This window comes from Delphinapterus leucas, chromosome 7 (assembly GCF_059928025.1).
Source record: "Delphinapterus leucas isolate spDelLeu-1000000601 "Yukka" chromosome 7, BTC_Dleu_Yukka2, whole genome shotgun sequence".
Taxonomy (NCBI): domain Eukaryota; kingdom Metazoa; phylum Chordata; class Mammalia; order Artiodactyla; family Monodontidae; genus Delphinapterus; species Delphinapterus leucas.
Genome location: NC_143135.1, coordinates 21,155,530 through 21,172,492, shown reverse-complemented (window position 1 = coordinate 21,172,492; position 16,963 = coordinate 21,155,530).

Sequence of the window (16,963 nt, the reverse complement as noted above, 5' to 3'; positions counted from 1 at the left end):
TATTAGGGATGTTTTCAACTATAATCTCTTCAAATATTTTCTCAGCCCCTTTCTTTTTCTCTTCTTCTTCTGGGACTCCTATAATTTGAATGTTGTTGCATTTAATGTTGTCCCCGTGATCTCTGAGACTGTCCTCAATACTTTTCATTCTTTTTTCTTTATTCTGCTTTACAGTAGTTATTCCCACTCTTTTATCTTCCAGGTCACTTATCCATTCTTCTGCTTCAGTTATTCTGCTATTGATTCCTTCTAGAGAATTTTTAATTTCATTTATTGTGTTGCTCATCATTGCTTGTTTGCTCTTTGCTTCTTCTAGGTCCTTATTAAACATTTCTTGTATTTTCTCCATTCTTTTTACAAGATTTTGTATCATCTTTACTATCATTACTCTGAGTTCTTTTTCAGGTGGACTGCCTGTTTCCTCTTCATTTGTTTGGTCTGGAGGGTTTTTACCTTGCTCCTTCATCTGCTGCGTATTTCTCTGCCTTCTCATTTTGCTTATCTTACTGTGTTTGGGGTCTCCTTTTTGCAGGCTGAAGGTTTGTAGTTCCCATTGTTTTTGGTGTCTGCCCTCAGTGGGTAAGGTTGGTTCAGTGGGTTTTGCAGGCTTCCTAGTAGAGGTGACTGGTGCCTGTGTTCTGGTGCATGAGACTGGATCTTGTCTTTCTGGTGGGCAGGACTGCATCTGGTGGTATGTTTTGGGGTGTCTTGAACTTATGATTTTAGGCAGCCTCTCTGCTAATGGGTGGGTCTGTGTTCCTGTCTTGCCAGTTGTTTGGCATTTGGAGCACTGGAGCTTGCTGGTCATTGAGTGGAGCTTGGTCTTACCTTTGAGAGAGAGATGTCTGGGAGAGCTCTCGCTGATTCATCTTACATGGGGCTGGGAGGTCTCTGGTGGTCCAGTGTCCTGAACTCGGCTGTCCCACCTCAGAGGCTCAGGCCTGACACACAGCCGGAGCACCAAGACCCTGTCAGCCACACAAGAAGAAAAGGAAGAAAAATAAAAAAGAGAAAAGAAAAGAAAATGAAATAAAGTTATTAAAATAAAAAATTTTAGAAAATATTATTAAAATAAAAAAATTAAAAAGTTATTAAAAAAAAGAAAATAAAAGAAGTTAGCAACCAAACCAATAAACAAATCCACCAATGATAAGAAGTGCTAAAATCTCAACTAAGATAAACATAAATATCTGAAACTGGTCAGTCACATACAGCGAACCCCAAGTCTACAGTTGCTCTCAAAGTCCACCTCCTCAATTTTGGGATGATTCGTTGTCTATTCAGGTATTCCACAGATGCAGGGTACATCAAGTTTATTGTGGAGATTTAATCTGCTGCTCCTGAGGCTGCATGGAGAAATTTCCCTTTCTTTTCTTTGTTTACACAGCTCCTGGGGTTCAGTTTTGGATTTGGCCCCGCCTCTGCATGTATGTCACCCTCCGACATCTGTTCTTTGCCCAGACAGGAGGGGGTTAAAGGAGCCGCTGATTAGGAGGCTCTGGCTCACTCAGGCCGGAGGGAGGGAGGGAGGGGTACGGAATGCGGGGCAAGCCTGCAGTGGCAGAGGCCAGCGTGACGTTGCACCAGCCTGAGGCGCCATGTGTTCTGGGGAAGCTGTCCCTGGATCATGGGACCCTGGCAGTGGTGGGCTGCACAGGCTCCTGAGAGGGGTGTTGTGGATAGTGACCTGTGCTCGCACACAGGCTTCTTGGTGCCTGCAGCAGCAGCCTTAGCATTTCATGCCCGTATCTGGTGTCTGCGTTGATAACTGTGGCTCGGGCCTTTCTCTGGAGCTCGTTTAGGCGGTGCTCTGAATCTCCTCTCCTCCCGCACCCCAAAACAATGGTCTCTTGCCTCTTAGGCAGATCCAGACTTTTTCCTGGACTCCCCACCAGCTAGCTGTGGCGCACTAGCCCCCTTCAGGCTGTGTTCACGCAGCCAACCCCAGTCCTCTCCCTGGGATCTGACCTCCGATGTCTGAGCCTCAGCTTCCAGCCCCCGCCTGCCCCGGCGGGTGAGCAGATAAAACTCTCAGGCTGGTGAGTGCTGGTCGGCAGCAATCCTCTGTGCGGGAATCTCTCTGCTTTGCCCTCTGCACCCCTATTGCTGCGCTCTCCTCCGTGGCTCTGAAGCTTCCCCCCCACCCCCATCTACACCAGTGAAGGGGCTTCCTAGTGTGTGGAAACTTTTCCTCCTTCACGGCTCCCTCCCAGAGGAGCTGGTCCCATCCCTAAACTTTTGTCTCTGTTTTTCTTTTGCCCTACCCAGGTACGTGGGGAGTTTCTTGCCTTTTGGGAAGTGTGAGGTCTTCTGCCAGAGTTCAGTAGGGTTCTGTAGAAGTTGTGCTACACGTTGATGTATTTTTGATGTATTTGTGGGGAGGAAGGTGATCTCCATGTATTACTCCTCTACTGTCTTGAAAGTCCTCCTCCCTAGCCTTTCTTGTAGAGTATGATCATGAGTACCTTCTAACTAATGAGATGCAAACAGTTTTATTTGTGAATTCTGGAACATGTCCTTTAAAGGAGATAGATATATCCTCTCTCCACTCTTTCCCTTCTTCTGTCTGGAGTTTAGGCAAAATAGCTGAAAGTAGAACTTCTTAGACAACATGGTAAAGCTATATGTTGAGGGTAAGAGAGCAACATGACAGTAAAAGCCTAGATACCAAGCAAGTGTGTTGACCCACCATGGACTTTTGTTCTACCTACTTCAAGTCTTCTAGCTTGAAAAATCAGATTTCAAAGATCATATTCTCCTGGGGAAGTAAAACGCTGTTTGAGTCTAGAAGCCTGTAACGGGGTTCCAATAGTGAAGTCATTTGCATGGTAGTCAAATAGATTTCATCAATACTTTGTTGCAAAAATTCTCAATTGTTGTGCCAGGAATATGGATCCTCTAAGTTTTTAGGGTGTCCACTTTGGTCCTGGGACAGCTAGAGCTATCAAGCTTGTTGGCTACCATGTATCCCAATATGCCTCAAAGATAAAGTATTATTTTCTCTCTGCCTTATATTCTAAAAATGTTTAGAGAAAATTGTATTATAGTCATACGCTTTTAAAAAACATTTATTTCAACCTCTGGCTTTTAAAAGACACAATCATTTATTCCCAGATAGCCTAAGAAATTGCCCAAAGCCACATACCTATTTTGGGTTAGAAAGAAAATCAATCAATATCCAATATCTCCTGTTTTTAAGTCTTGCAGTATAGTATGCTCCTTCATAACATGACTTGCATTTTGGCCACAAAGATGTGAAATCACTTAGCACTTTTCAGAATGAATGTTAGTTGTTGAATTATTATATAAGAGGCAACATCCAGGAAAGTGACCTAATAAAAATAATTCGAATCATGGGTCATTCAGATCATGACAAGTGATGAAAGCCATGTGAAAGATGAAAGAAGTCAAAATTAGTCTGATTAATAACCAAAATTAATTTTTATCACCAGCAATAAACCATGGTACATCATAAAATGGAATAATATGCAGCTGTTAAAATGAGTAATGTGAATCTCTATGTAATCACACAAAAATATATCTTAAGAAAGATGGTTAAGTGGAAAAGATCAAGTTGTAGGAAAAAGTATATGTAATGCAAGCCCATAATCACTTATCTGCAATTCTGAAAAACATAGAGCTCTAAATTTTTTTTCATGATATATTTGGTGACAAAAACTAATTGATTTTGAACTCATTTGGCAGCAAATCTTGACATAAACTGACACATGATTTGAGTTGCAGTGTATTCTAATTATTGCAAATATGCAATCATTTGCTGAAAAATATTACTGTAATGGATAATAGGGTGGTGCCCAGTCCACACTAGTATTTCATCAGGTATGTATTTTATTATCTTACCTTTCTAAAATCTAAAAAAACCCAACCAAACAAAAAAAAACTGCAAATTTATCTGCTTCCAAAAGTTTCAGGAGAAATATTTAGTAATCAGGTAGAGGTGAATATTTTCAATGATTAAGGATTATCGAAAATGTCTATTTTCAGTAGAAGAAATTTCTTGGATGTCTACTATAATAAGCCTGTATTACCTATGTAATCAGGAAAAAAGTAATAAAAGTTGAAGGTCAAAGAGAATAAAAGTTTCTAAAAATATATTCATTCTTAGAAAACACCCAGCATTGGGCAATAATATTAACCTTTTTAAAACACTATATTTTTCATAGACTTCAGTCGTACCTAAAATATATTATTATAGCATTGGGCTTAATATACTGGCCTCTAGATTTGAATAGGCCTAGTTTGGATTTTCTGTTATGCCACTTAATAAATTTATGAAAGAAACAAGTTATACTTGTTGAGCATTTTATTTTCACTTAGGAAAAAGGAACAATGACTACATTTATCTCATAGGACAATTGTGAAAAAGAAATGATCTGATGAGTGTAACTCAGCCCAATATGTACCACTTACCAAAACCTTTGGTAGATGTTAGTTATAATCATTGTTATCACATTTTCCTGAAGATGTTCTTTTAGAACCAAAACTATTTTTGTCTGCCATTACCTCTGGTACCTGAGCCATACCTTCTCCCTGTCATATAATTCTGGTTCTCATCCTCTCTTTGTATGTGTGTGTCTGGGAGTTTGAGACATTGGCAGTTGGGAAAAATAAGAGTGGAAATAGACAGACTTCTTTTTGTCTCTGTGATTTTGTCAAACAGATCAATTTATCATTTCTGGTTTCCAAAACTGATGGAAAATATTCACTTTTTCCCCATCCTGCCATTCTATTGATTTTCTCTCCACCTCATCTTTCTCCTTTCTTTCTTTACTCAAACCTGACAGATAGGGACAATAACCTTTGACTAATATGATCAATGGTAAGCAATTGATTTAGATTTTTACCTCTACTTTATCCTCTTGAAATGATTCCCATTAAACCTAGTGCAGTATTTTAGCCTACAAGTCTATCAATCAATGCCTTTTAACTAATATCACACTATCTAAAATTAAGCATATTTTTCGTTTTGAAGTTCTTTTTCTTGCCTCGATGTTTTTGCAAGGACTCAGTTGGAGTTCTCGTCTTACAAAGGACTACTCTTCAGGTATATGTTCTGATTCTGGGATAAGAATGAAAACCATTCCTGGGTATTCTACAAAGCCCAAAGTCACATTCATCTTTTCATTAATTCTCAGGAAAGTCTTCTTACTATAGAATAGAAATATACAACATTACAAAGAGTTTTATAAAGCTAAAAATAAAAGTGATTGGAGACACTTTTGAAAGGAAACAATGGGCAGAAATATGGTTTGTGCCTCCAATTTTGCTGTTTTGAACTCCATCTATTGTATTTATTGTCTCTAAAAGACAGCACTACCTAATTTATCAGCAAAGGATGAGAAAACCCTTAGATGCTTTGTGTTCTCACCACCATTCCATGTATCCAAGATGGTGGCCAAGAAGTGGTTACTTTGTGTGAAAGATACATTCTTATCTATTTTAAAGATATTATAAAAGATTTAGTGAAAGGCATTCTAATTGTTCCAAATTGCCAACCTTGGAAATCATTGAAAAACTTTGCCATTTGCCCATAGCATCACTTTGTAGTTAGAATTTCATCTGATTTGTACTTTAGTGAAATGTAAATTTTCAGTCCCATACCACTGTGTCTTCTAAAGGCATTTCAAATCCTTAATGATAAACAATGATACAGAATAGCACAAGTGACTTGGGAATAGAACTTCGATTTGTGTTTAATATTGCCACAAACTAGCTCCTGTCCATAAATAAATCACCTTTAATTTTATTTGTCTTATAGCTAATGATTTTTCCTTTAAAATTGCAGTTAGCTATATCTGTACTGTTTGATAAATTTTACAGAATCATCAAATATGACTATGTATATGAAAATGCTTTAAACATTTATTTGCTATATAACTATAACAAGCAGGTCTGCTTTGAACCAGTGGTTCTTTAGAAGTAATGAATGCCTTTAAAAATTGTGTGAAATTTATGGATCACATATGGGAAAAGTATACATATATGAGAAAAATACCAATATTTACATATAATTTCAGGAGCTTGATTAGATTTTTTATTTTATAATTTCACTGCAAAAGATGACCAATTATGCCAAATTGAAAAATATATCACCAAAGAAAGATATCAATGAGGGAGGCATTCTCTTTACTGCAACTCAATTCTAGAGAGCCAGGGGAGAAAAAATTTTTTTTCTCAGTTCTTTCTTGGATCATATTTTTGTTTTCTGCCTATTTTTAGAGGCAGAGAAAGAATTTATAATTGCAAGTTTTCTCGAGTAAATGTTCTGAGAAAAGAGAAGTCAGGGACCCATAGCCAGTAAGAAACTTATCCAAAGTTTAGTCTGTCTTAGTCACTTTTGATGGCACAGAGTGCATCTGACCATGTGTGAGGTCTGGATTCTTATATGCTCCACTCACGCAGAACACAGAAGGGCACATTACCTGCCGGCCATTTTAACATCAGTATCTTCATTTTATGCCGTGTGTACATGGAATAGGGGATGTTTTGACCCATTCCCATACCTATATAGATTTATTATTGTGGTTGATAAAAAGAATTCTTTTTAAATGCATGTAAAATTCCATCCCAGAATATACAAAATGATTCCCCTCCTTCTGCCCTCAAATGATTTCTAATAGAAATAAGAATTCACCACTAAGGAAAATATCACCCAGGTGATCTCTCAATCTTGGGAGTTATTTGGAAAAAGAAATAATCAGGATGGTTTGAAAATCATTTGATGAAATAACAAGAATAGGAATAATCTGTCTGATAGAACCCTGAGTTGGAATGCAATGTGAGGATTTGTCTAACGTAACTGATTATAAAATAATTCTTCAGCTTTGAATCTCTAACACGTAGACAAGGAACTTACCTTAATCTTCTCCTGTGGTACCGTGTGAATAACAGAATACACACATATGTGAATTGGAATTAAGATTAATCTTTTGAATTTTCTTAAAATTTTCTAAAAGTTTGACTATAGGGAATGAGATATGAAGAATCATCTGAGAAATAGGGGATAAACTTTCAATTTGATTCTGTTTTGTATCAGCTCAGTCATTATAAGGAGATATGTGGATGATAGAAGTTTAGCATGACTTCTTTTAAAAAATGTGGGCCTCACAAAGGAGGAGACCCTATGAAAGTTTTCCAATTTATTTTTCACAAAAACATTTTTTGCACTATAGATACTGGCAAAATGTAGGAGAATGTTTTAGTTACCTAAAGCCAATGGATATCTATGTAATGTTTCCACCTTTGGGGGCTGTTCCTTAGCTCACTTGCTAAGTCTGTCATCTTAATTCTTTGTTGGCTTCCTGAGGGTGCATATACTGGTACATACAGTGGTGTGCATGCAAGGCATTTTGAACTCTAATAAAAAAAAAAAAAGAGAGAGAAAATAGTAATCTTTATCTTGCCCAAGATATTGATGTGGCTCAAAAAAATCTATATTTAGGAACAATGACAGATAAAACTGGAAAAAGGCTAGATTTCAAAAAATGATACAAGAAGCAATAAAGGGAATAAAATTTCTAATAGAGATGTTCAAATTGAACTTGTATGACTCTTTGTTGAAGCCATTTAAACGTTGAGTGAAGGTGTAGACAAAGAGGTGGTAATAATAAGTAACATCTTTGAGCACGTTATATATACCAGCCTTTTTAAAAGTGCTTTGCACATTGCATACAATCTTTATTCATACAACATTCTTATGAGGGGGATGATGTGAGGAAAATCTATTGACACTAGATGATAAACCAGGCATTGAATAATTGTTTTATGTGCTATATGATCCATACTTTCATAACAGCATTCACGACAATTGGATTATTATTCTCATTTTTAAAATGAGGAAACTGAGGCACAGAGAAATTTAGTACCTGGCTCATTGGTATATGTCACATAAGATTAGAGCCAGGATTGTGCCCAGATATTGATAATATAATCCCTAAGAGCAGGTGTGTCATCTCTGACTATACCAACAGTCTAAATGCTTTTTCATTCCATTATTGCCTTATTTTGTATTCATTTAAACACAGTTATTGAGTAAGCTACCATGTGGCACATAACTTCTGAGGATATACTGTCTTCTAGAGACGTCCAAAGCACAGTGAATATAACACGCATGGAGAATTCCACCCTTAAAGAATTCTAAACGTTGTTTAACTCAATGTTTTCAATCTTTATTCTTACAAAGATACCACTTTGTCTACAGTACCTATTAATATGATATAAAAATAGGCTACAGAGGGAGCACACGTTTGATAGAAAAGATAAGCTCAAGAGGTCTTTTCTTTGGAGTGCCTCCCTCTAAATATTTAAGTCGCCTCTGGAACCTGAGACCTACTGGGACTGGCAGTGTAGTCTCTGTAGATCCTAGTCCCTGTTTCTGCCCTTTAGAGTGTTCTTTAACCCTTTACATCCCTTGCTGTAGGTCAGGTTGATCAGATGCTCTGAAGAGCTCCAGGACTTGCACCTATGATGGTTGCCTCAGTGCTCCAAGGATGGGCTATGATCAAAAAGGGTAACCTGGTGAATCAGCACAGCACTGATTTCATGGGCCTCCAGAAGGGTGCTGATGTGCTGATTTGGGATGACACACACTCCCATCAGATAGAGGACGAATTCAGAGTTCTGGTCTGTAAGAGTACTGACTTGAAATACCTATATGGACTGGTATGTCAGTTCTCACCCGTTCATCCTCTGACCACATTGCCATCTCTGGTTTACCCAAAGGCAGTGCATATGCTGGCAGGTGTCCTGCATGCTCTATGTCTCTTGCTTTGGGTATCCAGAGCAGTCACTCCAACCCCTTGATAGGCTACACATCACAAGTTACAGAGTCCTATGAGGTTGTCACACCTATCTGCTCTGAAGGGTTTGGAGACCAGTCGTTGCACCAAGGGGCTTTTTAGACCTATGTATTTTCTCGTGCCTGATCAATGTGGTAATGGTGTGCTGTCTTAGAACAGTCTTAAGCCCTGCCAGAAATGCTAGAGATGGAATTTGTGCAAATGAAACTGTCCTTCTTGCTTGGGCCATGGAAACATCTCCCAGGCTTTCTGCTCATGGCCGTGTATAGAAGACAGCTGTGCCATAAACATTAAAAGAAACCATGATGTCGGAATGCAGTGACTGTAGCCTAAATAGTTCAAGAGAGGATACGGTTTTAGATTTATATTTTAAAATTCCAAAGAGTAAATTTAACATGACTAGAAAATGAATGATCATTACCATTTTCTAGCGTACTTTGGGTAAGATAATGCGTTTGTGTTCAGCATCAATAAAGCATGATAACAAACTTTGAGAGAGTTATCAGGAGTTAGCATTCATGGACAGATGATGCCATGGCATGAGTAATTTTTTGATCAGCATTAAATAAACGTGAAATAGGCAACTGCAGAGGCAGGAAGATCTATGTTGTTTCAATACAAATAGGTGCTAAAGAGCCATGGCATTGTGAAAAATAACATTTCTGCCTTTTTTTGTGGTGACAGATTTAAAATTATCCAGGAATAATGCACATGATAATAAAGAACAAAGAGATGGTTCCTGGCCTGGAACAAAAAGAGATGGTGCTTAGAATCTGTAAAGAATCTTCTCATGCACTTATTAAGTCAATAAACAAATATGTTAGCATCTCTTCTCTACCAATTTTTCCAAATATCCATCAACAAATTACCAAACCTCACACGGGCTAATGTATTTTGGAATAATTCTAAAAATCAAATTGTGTATAGAGCAATGGGACCCTAAAGAAACATTTTGTCCAGGGCCCTGCATACCGTAAAGGTGACCCTGATAAAAATTGTAATGCTTTGAACTATTTAGGGGAAATCCTTCATGTCTATTATCTTCACATTGCTTACCTGTAAGAAATATTAAGATGTGTTGCATCTAGTGATATCTTGTTCATTAAGACATTATTTCTAACTTCAAATGGCAGAATAGAATGCATCTGTGCTTTCATCTGTTTCTCCCACTGAGTATCTTTGCATTTCAGTAAGTCTTGGGAACTTTATATCTTATATTTAAGCCATAAGTACTACTTGTCTGCTCCATGATAAGGACTATGTTAGGTGTGTGTATATTTGTTATCATTTTTACTTGAAGTCAAAAGTCAAATTTGCAGAAACTTACATGGAGAGCTTATGCTAGACAGAGAACTTATGCCTACTTACATTGATTCAGATTTCATCTGCTCTGTGGCTAGAGTCAGCAAGAAGCTGCCAGTCTGTGACTCCTGTAACCTAAGCACTTAACCCACTCTCCCCAGCCTGCTGGTCACTTCATCTGTAATCCGTAGCATTGGTGCACATTTTTCATTATAGCACTCATGAAATTGCAGTAAACATACTTGTTTTCATACCTGCCTCCATTCATTCTATACAGTTTCCTAAGAAATGGAACTCTCCAGGTTCATCTTTATGGAGTGAGTACCTAATAAGGTCCTTGGCTCATAAAATACTCTAGTAAATATACGTTCCTCTTTGTTTATTAAGAAATGTTGTTCCAACTTTGAGATTATGTTGTGCAAAATTATTCACTTGAGCTAACCAAAGGAGGTAAGTAGGATCCTTAAGCAGAATCAGAAAGAACAAAGGAGGAAAGTTAAGGGAGATTTCAGATTTCTATGTTACTGAAGAAAAATTGGGATGAAATCTACCAGAAAAGATGCCATTTGCTAACTGATGTCTAGATACTAGTTGATACTTGCCTTACACTTGAGTCTCCCAGTATACAATTTTTCCCCAAGCGCAGTAACTCATCAGTGAGTCCCTAGGATTTGATGTCTCCCAGGATATCCAACCTACTACCAGGGAGTTGCTTTGACACTGAGAATATCTGGTTTATTGGGAACACTCAGATCATTTCTATCTTACCTTACTTTGTGCTGCTTGGATGATACTAGGAAGTGAAACATACTAAGGATGCTAGTAAAAATAATACCTAATGTTTTTAAGCCTGCTTATTAAGTGCAAGTCGTTGCTGTATGGTGTGGTCTCACTAGATTCCCATGACAGCCTTATGAGGAAGGTGCTAATAGAACCCTCACTTTATCAAGGAGGAGACTGAGGCATAGTGTTATAAGTCACAAAGCTGATTGATCATGGATTGAGTAACTCCACCTCTGGCGCTCAGGGTCCTGAAATTAGGATCTGAAATTCTGGATTTTAGTCTCATTTTTACCCTGACTCTTTTTCTTTTCTTCCAGTTTTATTGAGATACAATTGACATAAAGCACTGTATAAATTTAAGATGTACAGCATAATGATTTGACTTACATATATCATGAAATGATTATCACAATAAATTTAGTGAACATCCATCATCTCATATAGCTAAGAAATTAAAGAAATAGAAAAAAAATTTCTTGTGATGGAAACTCTTAGGATTGACTCTCTTAACAGCTTTCATATACAACATACAGCAGCGTTAATGATATTTGTCATTTTGTACATTACATCCCCAGTACTTATTTATCTGTTAAATGGAAGTTTGTACTTTTTGACTGCCTTCGTCCACCCTGACTCTTTTTGTAAGTTTTAGCAAGTTGTTTAAACTTTATAAACTTTGTATTTCTCATTGGCAAAATTAAAGCATATTATCTACCTCCTAATTCTTCCATGAGAATCAAATGAAATCTGACATGAAGTGGCTATGTAAAGTTTAAAGCACTGTACAGACTCACAGTGTTATCATTAATACCACATCAAAATCCCTTGGACCACCCACAGCTTTCTGATGGAGGGTCAGGCCATTACATACATATTCTTTCAATAATTTTCTAAGGAAAAATTATAGTACTTTTATATGTTGGAAATTTCTTTCCAAACATTATACAGCATGTAGTTTTTCTGAATAAGTATAAAACACGCTCCTTTTTAAAATTTTCTTTACTATGGTAATACTCTGCTTTTGGTTAATCTGCCTTACATAATAGAACTAGTTGACATACGTTCCTATTAAAAATACTGTAGAACCCACTATCATTAACAGAATCCTAAAAAAGTGGACAGGAAAGTTATTCTCGACACCATTTAAATATTAACAAAAGATTTTTCAGAAAAAGAAAAAAGTCATAAGTTGCCTCTTCCCCTTTTCCCATCCTGGAAACGTTTTTAAATAATTTCTGTAAAACAAGAAGCAAAATGCTTACAGTTGGAACCCTGTTTCTCTAGCATCTTGTTCTGTGTAAAGTAAAATACTCTAGACTTGTCAATCTTTCAAATAATAATAAAACTATACTTTTTGGAGGATCAGTGTTGTGTTGGATGCTGTGTGATGCCCTTCAATTTTATTATCTCATTAAATTTTCACCATAACCCATCAGAGTGGCTGTCATCATTCCTATGATAGGAATCAGGGAACAGAGGCTCAGAGAAGTTAAATGACTTCTCTGTGCTTACGGAACTATGATTTAGCCATCTTCCACACCTAGGTTTTTACTCTAAAATCAATATTCACTTGCATGTTTGATTGACTAATGAATCCTATTGAATAATAAGAACTGTTTAATGTTGTCTAAATGTAGCTTTTCATAGGGGCAGAAGGGTGGGGGTTGTAGTTTGGCTAGACCATTAAACGTTCCTAATCTGATTCTTCTGCCCCTTTACCATGGACCATGTAAAAGACATGCTCACTTTCTTAGTATCTCCTGGAACAAAAATTGGGCAGGTGACAGAGTTCTAGCCAATGAAATAGAGCTGGAGCCATCCTTGGAAACTTGGAAAAAGTAATTCTTTTCTGTTGCAGGTATAGATATAGCTGGCACCAGTCCTTTGCCACGTCTTCTTACCAGGAATGCTGATGTGATACTTGGAGCTGTGGTAGCCATATTGCAGCCATAAGGTAAAGGCAAAGAAAATCATAAGCATGCAATCTCAGATAATAATGAACAAAAGCAGCTGCATAGCTCCACATTCTTAAATCAAAAAAAGCAAAGCTCCTGTTTGATTAAATCTGCTATTAATCAGGTAATGTGTTCATTGAAGCTGAAAATGTTCCTAATTGATGTAACAAGAACTGAAAATTCTACGCCTCCCTGTAGGAAATATTACAGTGTTTGTTGCAAAAAGGAATTGGAAATTTTACACTTGATAAATATTAACTGAATGAATACACTCTTTTAGGAACCACAGAGTTTTCAAAATTAAATTAGATAAAATCTGTGCCATTAAGATTCTTGTAACATATTAAGGATTAAGATAAAAATTGATGGTCTCTACAACCGTTATTTTTGCTTCCCTGAATCCATTTACTTTAATTTTAATGAGAATCTTGCGTTTTCCTCTGAGAACAACTCTCACTGTGGTCGACTGAATTTCAGGTTGTAATTCATCTTTCTCTGTAGCATAACCTTGAAGTACCTAATACCATAAGTAGGGTTATCTTCGCGCTCCTTGATTCTGCCACTTGACTTGCTTTGCCTGATTGATATTAGTAGGTGTGATACAAACAGAAGCTTGCAATGGTCTTGCACAGAAAGACTTGGTCTTTTGAATGTTGGACATTGCCTGATTAGTCCACTGGTCCCAAGAGGAGAATGAGAAATATGTGCAGCAGCGCTAATCTAAAGAACGAGGATCAACCTTGTCAAGATCAGCTGAACCCTGTAGATGATGCAGGATTAATGTTTACAGTTATGTCATTGAGTTGTGGAGTTTGGGCTGTAGGAACTGACTTATACACTCATCCATTTTCTGTCCAAGTGATTTGAGTAGAACTGACAATAACCGCAAGTTCCAAGATCAGTCATTTGATCTAGATTTGTTGGCTCAGTGTACTCATTTCTCTTCAACTTAGTGATTAATTCATAAATGGGCTCATCACCATATTCAGATCTTTCAAATCGATTCAGTGACATTTTGTAATTATTAGGAAAGTAATCTCTCTTCCCACTAGGTTTCCTAAGTCTAAGAATTACATAACCCTGCAATTGCTGGGAATTGCATATGAATGCTGCAGGCCTTAGGATGAAGCCAACCAACACCGAAGAAAACATTCAAGAGGTAGAAAGAAGAAAACAAAAACAAATCATTCTTACTTCGTTAGAACGCCCAAGGGGATCTAGTTCCCCTTGGATATTTTATTACTGCAAATCAAAACATTCATTTTCTTACTCAAGTAATTTTGAGTTAGGCTTCTGTTACTTGCCACTAATAAAAAGAACTTTCAAGGATAACCATGGAACAGGGAAATATTAATACCATAAAAGAGATATCCATAAAGTGTTCCTAGGAGAGACTTCATAAAGATGGATATTCAAAGAAGATTTCAAGTAAAGATGAGATTTTGATCAATGAAAAGTAGGAGAGAGTATATCCTAGTGAGAAAAACAAAGTGAAGTTAAAATATATATGAAGAGTGCATTCTAGTGACAGTGGGAAATTTATTGTTTGACTAAAGCTGTGGGGCTTAAAATGGAGAAGTGGGGGATGAGGTTGTATAATATTTTAGAGCTATTTTGTTCAAAACCTTGAAATGCCAACTAAGTAGTGTTTGCTTAATTTGTTATGCACTGAAGGATTTTAGAAGTGGAGTTACACGATTAGAACTTGGTAGAATTTATTCACGTGGTAGAATTTTTTGAAAGGGAGAAAAACAGATGTATGTAAGGAGAGCAATTGGAAGATGTGTCTGTCATATGACCAGTGTTTGGCACATAGTAGGGATTTAAATATTGTTTAATATTGTGTTAAGTAAGAGACTTATGTAATATTATAAATGAGAAGTCGGCTAAACTAGATGGAGAGATGATGCAAATACAGAGAGGAGGTGAAATATTCCAATAGATTTATTAGCTTTTGGTAACTGAACAGATGTGAGAGCTATAGGAAAAACTAGTTACACATATGATCTAGGGATTTCAACTTTGTTGATGGAGAAAACTCAGAATTTCTGAAATGATACGAAATTTGATTTGGTCAAAAATGTTTGAGGTTGCTTTAGTTTAACACAAATGATTTTTCCCAAGTGGACAGAGACTTTTCACATATTTATGATGAACTGCTTTTTTTGCAGACCAAAGTTAACAATTTTATGGTGCAAAAATACATCTTTATTTCTTTCTATATTAGTGGAAATGGTGTCAACATAAGCAGTCCATTTCAAGTTGTTCCAGTTGAATTGGGCTGGGAATAAAATTGTGGAATGCTATGTAGATATCATAATAAATCCTTGAGAAATTTTAACTACATATTTCAGGAACAAATCCCTCCATTATCAGGGTCCTTTTGATTGCCCTGTTAATTAATAAATATATATTTTTCAAGAAGCTATACTTTGCTATGCACCAAGACAAACCATTTGGTTCACACAGATGTCATAAAAAGAGAATTAGGTAATTTTTCAATATTCCTTAAACCAGTAGACGGTATTCAATTTTCTCTGGCTGACATTTATATGGTTCTGTTGCTTAATGCTTAGAATGAAAGCAAATATATTTAAATGACAGTCATGCCCCACTCAAAAATATTTGCAATGTATTTATCATCTCATACAGTCTGGCTTCTACCACTGTAGGAAACTTCTCTCCCAGACATGACAATGGGTCCATCTAAAAGGACAGTATAAATACTCTGCGAATTAACCCTAAAGATGATAAGTTCGCAGAAGATTCAGTTAGAAATTACATTTGATAATTACCTGTTCACACTAAGCTGACTTGCCAGAATATGGGAGGTCCAGATAAAAGCATGATCCCTTTTGGTCTTTGTGTTTCCCCCCAAATTTTTCTATTGCCATCTAAGAGGGACTTACCAAGATTGGCAAGCCATACTGAAACAATCCAGTTCTTAGACTCTGTTGTAAGCCTGGAAATGGTCAATTTTCAGATATCGTAGAGGATGCTACAGTACTACTGACAGTGATGCTGCATACAAGTAGTTCAGGATCCAGTTTACCTCATGACAAATATTGATTTCACTCTGAAGCAAAATAAAGCAAGCATATGGAATAGTAACCATGTTTCTTATATAAAGATAACTAACCCTGTGATCTATGCATAGGCATTATTTGTGTCGAGAAGTGTGAGGGGCACATAGATTATGTAAGCATTCAGTTTCTGCTGCTAATTTAGGTGAAACTCATTTGCAGTGTATGTAGTACGGCCATCTTAAATTCACAAGTTTAAGTACACTGCAGCCAGATAGTTGTCTTTTCTTAAGGCAAAAGATTTGACCCTTGTAGCTTAGCTGTCTCTGAGATCCATAAAATTTGTGCTATTTTTCTCAAGTTCTGACTTCATTTGCAGACATACGACTCTTTAAATCTACTGAACAATTATTACATTTTGTTACCTAATTATAATGCCTAGGTTATAATCATATCAGAATGTTTCTAGAGCAAAGTTTACCCTTCTCAATTTTATCCATATTCCATTAGCGCAGCCTCATAAACACTGCTTTGTTACAATATTTTCAATACAGAAGTATCTGTGCAGTAAAACATATGTATAGATCTATTATACTTCTGAAAAGAACAGTAGCTATACAAATTGGTAGAAGTCATTTGATGTCAGAGAAGACTTTACTAAACATCACTGCTGAGGGAGAAAGTGCCAGATATTTGAATGAATAATTGAAAGAACTATGTCCAGGTGTATGACACATTTCAGGAAATTGGAAAAGATTGATGTATCCATTGTCAAGTTCATTGTCTGCTGGTTCCTAGGAACTCGGCTGTGAATACCCCATTAAAATATACATAACAAAATTTACTGTCTTAACCATTTTCAAGTGTACAGTTCAGTAGTATTAAATACGCTCATATTATTATGTAACCATCGCCACCATCCGTCTCCAGAACTCTTTTTATATTGCAAACCTGAAACTATACACATTAAAAAATAAGTCCCCATTTTCCCATCTCCTTGCCCCTAGCAACCACCATTCTACTTTCTGTCTCAATGATTTTTTTAATTTAAGTTCCTCATATAAGTGGAATCAGAGTATTT